At 31.1% G+C, this 6,359-nt stretch overlaps 1 long non-coding RNA gene across 3 annotated transcripts; it reads left to right on the forward strand.

Moving 5' to 3' along the window:
* Positions 1–499: 499 nt before the first annotated feature.
* LOC132300561 (uncharacterized) lies at positions 500–6,109 on the forward strand. Of its 3 annotated transcripts, none has more exons than XR_009480505.1 (5): positions 500–895; positions 2,473–2,616; positions 3,119–3,199; positions 3,779–3,898; positions 5,840–6,109. It is a non-coding gene; the product is annotated as an uncharacterized LOC132300561 (long non-coding RNA). The 3 variants fall into 3 exon arrangements; XR_009480504.1 differs by having other exon boundaries at positions 500–878; positions 3,734–3,898; XR_009480503.1 differs by having other exon boundaries at positions 500–878.
* The last annotated feature ends 250 nt before the right edge of the window (positions 6,110–6,359 follow it).

Consider the following 6,359-nt stretch of genomic DNA (forward strand, 5'->3'; position numbering starts at 1 on the left):
AAAAATGTTAAATTTAGGTGTCAAATTAGTTTTACAGAGGTGTGAAATTAGTTTTACAGAACTGTGTCAATAGCTTATTTTGATGGTGAAGGTGATCAGAGTTCCTGTGATCAGAATTTTTAGAGCCGGCTCCTTGCTAAGCAAAAAAAAAATAAAAATAAAAGAAAAAAAAAATAATGGACAGCCGGCTCAAGAAGAAATGTGGAGACGGCTCAACCCAATTTTTTGGAGACGGCTCAATTAATTTGTAGAACCGACTCTTTTAGGCTTTTTCAGAGATGCCGAGAGATGGATGTTTAACGGAGGGCAAATTTAACGGAATAATGCGTTTTGTACCATTTTAGTGGAGCCCATAGACATATTACAAACTGAAGCACACGTGGCCAAACTAAGGCCTTTCATCAGCTAACGGCAGGGACTGCAGAGTAACTCACAGAGGATTTGAGCCCATGAATATAAGCCACAAAGTTCTATCTTATCTGTACCACTAGAACTTTTCTCCACCATATTTTTTTTAGTAACCAACCCTAGCCGCAGCTCTGATTCTTTCATCATTTTTTTCATTCGTGTCCAACGTGAATGTTACTGGTCGAGGAGGAGTCACAACCAACAGCAATCCGAACCACACCCGGGAGAACTTGAACAATCTGGACCCAAAAACCCATTTTCTTCGGTGGAGAAGACATGTCCGATTCGTTACCCAAAGCCCTAATTCTCGATCTGGGTCCAAACCCAAAACATAGTTATCTCCCTTCGGACATTTTGTCGGTGTTATCCGTTTCCGGCGTCGGCCCCGGAAAGACCACCAAACCAGCGGATTTTGGTGGATTCCAGCAAGGATGTGAAGGAGGAAAACCGGCATCTGCGAGCCCGGCCAAGTCAGACTCTCTCTCACGTACCCTCTATCTTTCCACTGTGTTTGATTTTCATTTTTTTCTTTTAATGTCCTATTTGTATATTATAGCTCTAATTTCTGAATATTTTATTTTATTTTTTGTGATTATTTATTTATTTATTTGTTGAAAATAGTGACCTTGGATAATTTTTTTGTTGATGACATAGCTGAAACTTTCTCTTCTGGTTCTCAATACAGACTGAAACATTCTTTTTTTGGACCAATGACTAGATTGAACAATTCTTCTCTTGATGCCCATGTCGCAACCCATGTTGGTCTAACCTGAGGATTAAATGAGCATATATAGTTGGTCATATATTTGAATTAATTGCATGGCCTTAATGTTTGTCCTAGCATTAACAGTCAGAAGGGTTTTTGACTTTGTTCTATTATGGATTAATCTCCATTTGGAGAGGGAAATTTTTTTTTTTTTTTTGGACTAAGAAATATGTTTTTTTTTTTTATTTTTATTTTTTATATATGATTAAGAAATATTTTTGGTTATTGATTAATAAAAACTGATAAATAGTGTAGAAATTTGAAGCACTAAACTAGACAGTAGATAGTCACATGAACTAGATTTATCAAAGAGTAATATTGGTTAGGTTTTTATAGATCAAGCTTGAGTAGCTAGCTCGTCTCCAAAACACTTTTTTTTTATTCTGTTTAAAGTTCTTCTTCTTAAAGGTTGTGTGACTGGGTAAGTGCTTTTAGATTATCCAGAGTAATAACATTGTTTAATCTAATCACCAACATTTTTTTTTTTGAATTGGTCTAGTGTTTCTATTTAATCATTTTTGCTTTTTTTGAGAATGACGGAGTGTAGGAAAAGGCTAGGAATGTAAAGTACTGTTGTGATGGTATAGTCATTGTAATTTTTAATTTTTAATTTTTTTTTTCCAGTTCAACTTCACTTAATTATTAAACTAAAGAAAGTGATTCAAAATGGGTTTAAACAATCTCCTATTAGACAACATATTGATTATAAATTATTTACTACTGGTGCTAAATCAAAAGGGTTGGATGTAGGTATACCGGTCGGACTTGACATTTGTACGATAGTGCGATAGGTGCAAATTAACAATATGGGACTCTCCATGATCGCTTTGGTGCCCTGATTTGCAGCCAAAGCGAGGGGATTGCCTTACACTTTTCTTTATCTCTCTCCTCTTTACTTTTCGAAAAAAAAGCTACAAAATCTACAAGAATCAGAGTTCAAAACCCATATATTCAGTCTCAACTCTCAAGCTTACCCCCCTCTCTCTCTGCAACTGCTAACTTGTATGTATGGGTTTTGTTTTAAATTTTTTTCTAAATCAACTAATCAAGGTCTGTAATTCTGGTTTTGCAAACTAATTCTTATTTGGTGAAATTTTTTATGATCTTTTTTATATAATTAAATTTTTTATTTTTTATTTGTACAATATAAAGTAACAAAATTTGCATTGCATTGCATTTTGAGGTAATCACCGTAATCTACATTTTATTTCAGCAAAACAAATATATATATATATATATTATTTCTATATTTGTTTATTTATTTATTTTTATTTTTTTTTGGTTGTCAATTATATCAGATTATATCAGATATAAGTTCCAGTTCTAGTTCCATCACGTGATACAGTGCAGAGCCCTCTGCATGCGATACAATTCCCTGTCTATCTCAAGGATCTTAAGGTGCAACACTTACAAGATTTGTAATACTAATCCACAAGAGACCAGTAAGTTTTGCATTTATCATGAAATTTTGTTCTCTAAATTTTCTTTTTCGTTCTTGTCAGAGACAAAAGATTGGATTTTGTGATATATGAACTGTCTTCAATAGTTTATTTAAAAAAGTTTTATTTATTTATTTATTTTTATTTTTAGAATCAGCTCTCTTTTATAATTTTTTCAAGTTTCAGCCTATAGTTGTTAGAATCATTTTGTTTCTCAAGTTGCATGGGTTATAAAACTTGGATCAGTATTTTGGAAATTTGGTTGAAAGTTGGCTAAATCAATAAAATTTTCTACAAAGTTTTAATTTGGTCAAAATGAATGTGGGCCAAAAGAAGTTTTGTTTCTGTTACTGAACTTAAAGAAATTCTATTGCTTTATCTTCTCATTTATCTGTACCAATAATAGAAATTATATTGCTTTGTCTTCTCATTTATCTGTACAATTGATTGAGTGTAATGGAGAAGGGAGCTCAGGTTTGCTTGTTTTAAACTGGTTGGTGTACAGGTGACTCAAAGGAGATTTTCTATATGGATCCTTTGGAAAAGAATACAACTAATAATAATCTGAATCACTGGCCTTCAGAAGGTACTTTTAACATGTTTACATACTTTACTGGTATCTCTGTTGCTGTTGGTTTTCTTGCATTTCTTGATCTGTCATTCAGTATTTTGTTATATGAGTACATTTTATCTTAAGATAGAAGAACTACTTTGGATGTTGTCTGGGTTGGAAATTCCAGAAGTATTGCCAAATTGGAGATCCATACTGGAATCTTTACCATAAGAAATTCCTGTTCACATGTGACATTTTGAATTCATTAAGCTTAAAACAACTATTAATTTTTCAATTCAAACCTCAATAGTTTATTGATAGTAATTCTTTTTCTTTACTTTAAGAAGAATTTGAACAATTCTTGGGGCGGCCTGAAATGTGATATCATATGCTCAGAATAGTTATAGGTTGTGATTTTATATGAGGGATTTGGAGATGAGATATTATCAATGAACAATATAGTTCTAGTGAATTGTGCTTACTTGGGATGTGTGTTTTCATGTGTGTGCTTTTGTGTTTGTCTTTTGGTTCTTTTTCTCACGACTTTTGTAAATATTTCTTCTCTAGAACAAGGTTTGCAACTTCTAGATGATGTCAATTTTGCTCCCTCAGGGCTGTTGGACAAAGCTTAGTCTCTTTACTTGCTTTGAACTTGGATGGAGACTTCTTTGAGAAACTGGCCGGGGGCTTTCAATCCACCATATGCATTTCTTCGGTTGATACACTATCCAGGTTTAAATCACAAATTAACTGCATTTTATTAATCGACTCTGTTTATGTTATCTATTATTTAGATTTTTTCGTAAAATTATCTTTTTCTTTCCTTTCATTTGTTTCTTTTTTCTTCAATCTTTGGGTTTCTTACTTCCTTTGTTATATAGATTCGTCTCTGTTATGGCTTTTTTTTTTTTTTTTTTTTTTTTTCATAAAGAACTTAGTTTTTCATTTCTTATTTTGTTTCTCAATATTAATTCCATTGCATTAGTTCAAGATAGCACATCTAGAAAACCATACGATCCTGTATAGTCATGTGGAATGTAACTATAAAGTGTAGGTTTTTTTGCTTGATCTACATTGTAGTGTTGGGATTCATTACACTTAATATAGTAAAATATTATTTTCCGCCAATGATAGCAAACTATACAAACTAATCAGAGGGGTTGTTGAACCATTCATTTAATGGCGCATGTCGAGTAAAAGTATTTTTGTTGCATTTAGAGGGAATTAAATTTAAACTTTAAACTTTTTAAATTTTTTTTTTTCAATTCCAATTCTAAGTTGCCTATTCCACACTTTCAAACACAGCATAAGTAAATTTAATTTTTTTTAGTCTTAAGCATTGACAAACGACATAAGTTACACAAAGTTAGAGCTGAAGCGAGAACGTTAAATCTTAATTTTTATTAGTCTTAAAACATTGACAAATGACATAACATAAAGTTAGAATTAGAGCGTGAGAACGTCAAATCTAAAAAGTACTTTTGAGAGCAAGAACTGCAACGTCAAATTTAAAAAAATTTGAAAGCGAGCGTCTGTACATACTTTTATGTAATTATCACTCAAGGCATTATCATTTTATATATTAAATACCATTTAATTAGTTGTTAACATTTAATTAAATTTAATTAGTTGCAATGTACTTAAATTCAAAGTTTTTTGTTTGGTAAGGAAAATTAATTTGATGTATATATATATATTGTATACTACTAATATAAGATGTAGTAACACATTGTGACAATATTAGAAGCAGCAAATTTACAAATCATTAAAGGCAACACCAGTTAGATGTAAGTAAGAGTTGATATAAGTTGGTTCTGATATAACATGTTATTTTGGTAGGTGAGATTTGTATATAATAATGAATTGTGACAGAAATTGGTGCTCTTGCATAACATATTTCTTTAGTTCCCTCACCCGTATGTACATGACATCAAAAAAAAAAAAAAAAAGACTTTCATTGAGGCTGATTTCTTGATGAAGGTGACCTTGAAATTGCTGTTTAGGTGATCAGAATTTTTTTTTTTTTTTTTTCACCTAATTAATGAGATTCTACTACCATTGAATAATCATTATAATCAATACAAGTTCAAAAAACAATGAATTTCAATTTCCTTTTTTTCCCTATTTCTGATCCTTAACCTGCAAACAGGTGATATTGTAATTGTATATATAGTTAGTTGCTTGAAGAAGATATATAGTTAGTTGCTTGAAGAAGAGTAAAAACCAAATTATTTTTTTTCTATCATTGAGACTTTTCATAAACTGACTTTGTAATATATAAATAAATAAATAAATATATATATATATATAAAATACCTAGTAGCTCATATTATATCAAGCTTTTATACTTGTACTCTTCTAATTGGCATTAGTCAATTTCTTGTGCACAAATTCTTTGTACTTCACGAAAATGCGTAGTGTAATTGACATCTTAATCAAAGTTGATCTGCTATTTGTTTGAAGTAGTCAAACGGTTTGATTTCTTCAATCATTTTTTTTTTAGTTGTACAATAAGAGGGCATATCTTTCCATGTTTTCATGTGAAATTTTAATTCAAAGTCCATTTTCTTCTTTTGAATTGGGCTTACAAACTGGGTAATTTAAACCACTGTTGAGATAACATGTTTTTTTTTTTTTTTTTTTTTTTTTTTGTTTGTGTGCACGCGCGCGCAGAAAAGCATAAAAGATCTTCAAGCTAGTAGTTGAAGTTGAAGATGAAGCTAGAAAAAAGAAGGTTTGAAGATGGGGTCGTGGTTGTTTTTTTGAATTTCCTTGGCCGATGTAAAAACTTCTAGTACATTTTGATGGGTTCTTTTGAGGAAACTTGCGGTTGTTTTCACTACTTTTGTGAAAAATTCTTTTCATTGTGTATACTTTTTTTTGTAAAAACTTGGTGTTCACTACAGCTTTATTTATTAGTAAACAATTTGGATGGTATTTTCATATTCGCAGGTTAACTTGTGGTTGCCTAAATCTATTAGTAGAAATTTGGATGGTAATTGTTTCAAATAGGTAAAAACAAAATTATATTATTGTATTACTCAGAGGACATGTTATTTTGTAACAATAAAATAGTCTACAGTGACAACATATTTGTCGCAGCATGGTAAGTATATTGTAGTGACAACATATTTGTCGCAGCATGGTAAGTATATTGTGACAAAAGTTATTTTGTTACAATAAAACAACTTAT

This window comes from Cornus florida, unplaced genomic scaffold (assembly GCF_030987335.1).
Source record: "Cornus florida cultivar Cherokee Brave unplaced genomic scaffold, ASM3098733v1 CherokeeBrave_3.0.0_Hap2_Chr03, whole genome shotgun sequence".
NCBI classification, from domain to species: Eukaryota; Viridiplantae; Streptophyta; class Magnoliopsida; order Cornales; family Cornaceae; genus Cornus; species Cornus florida.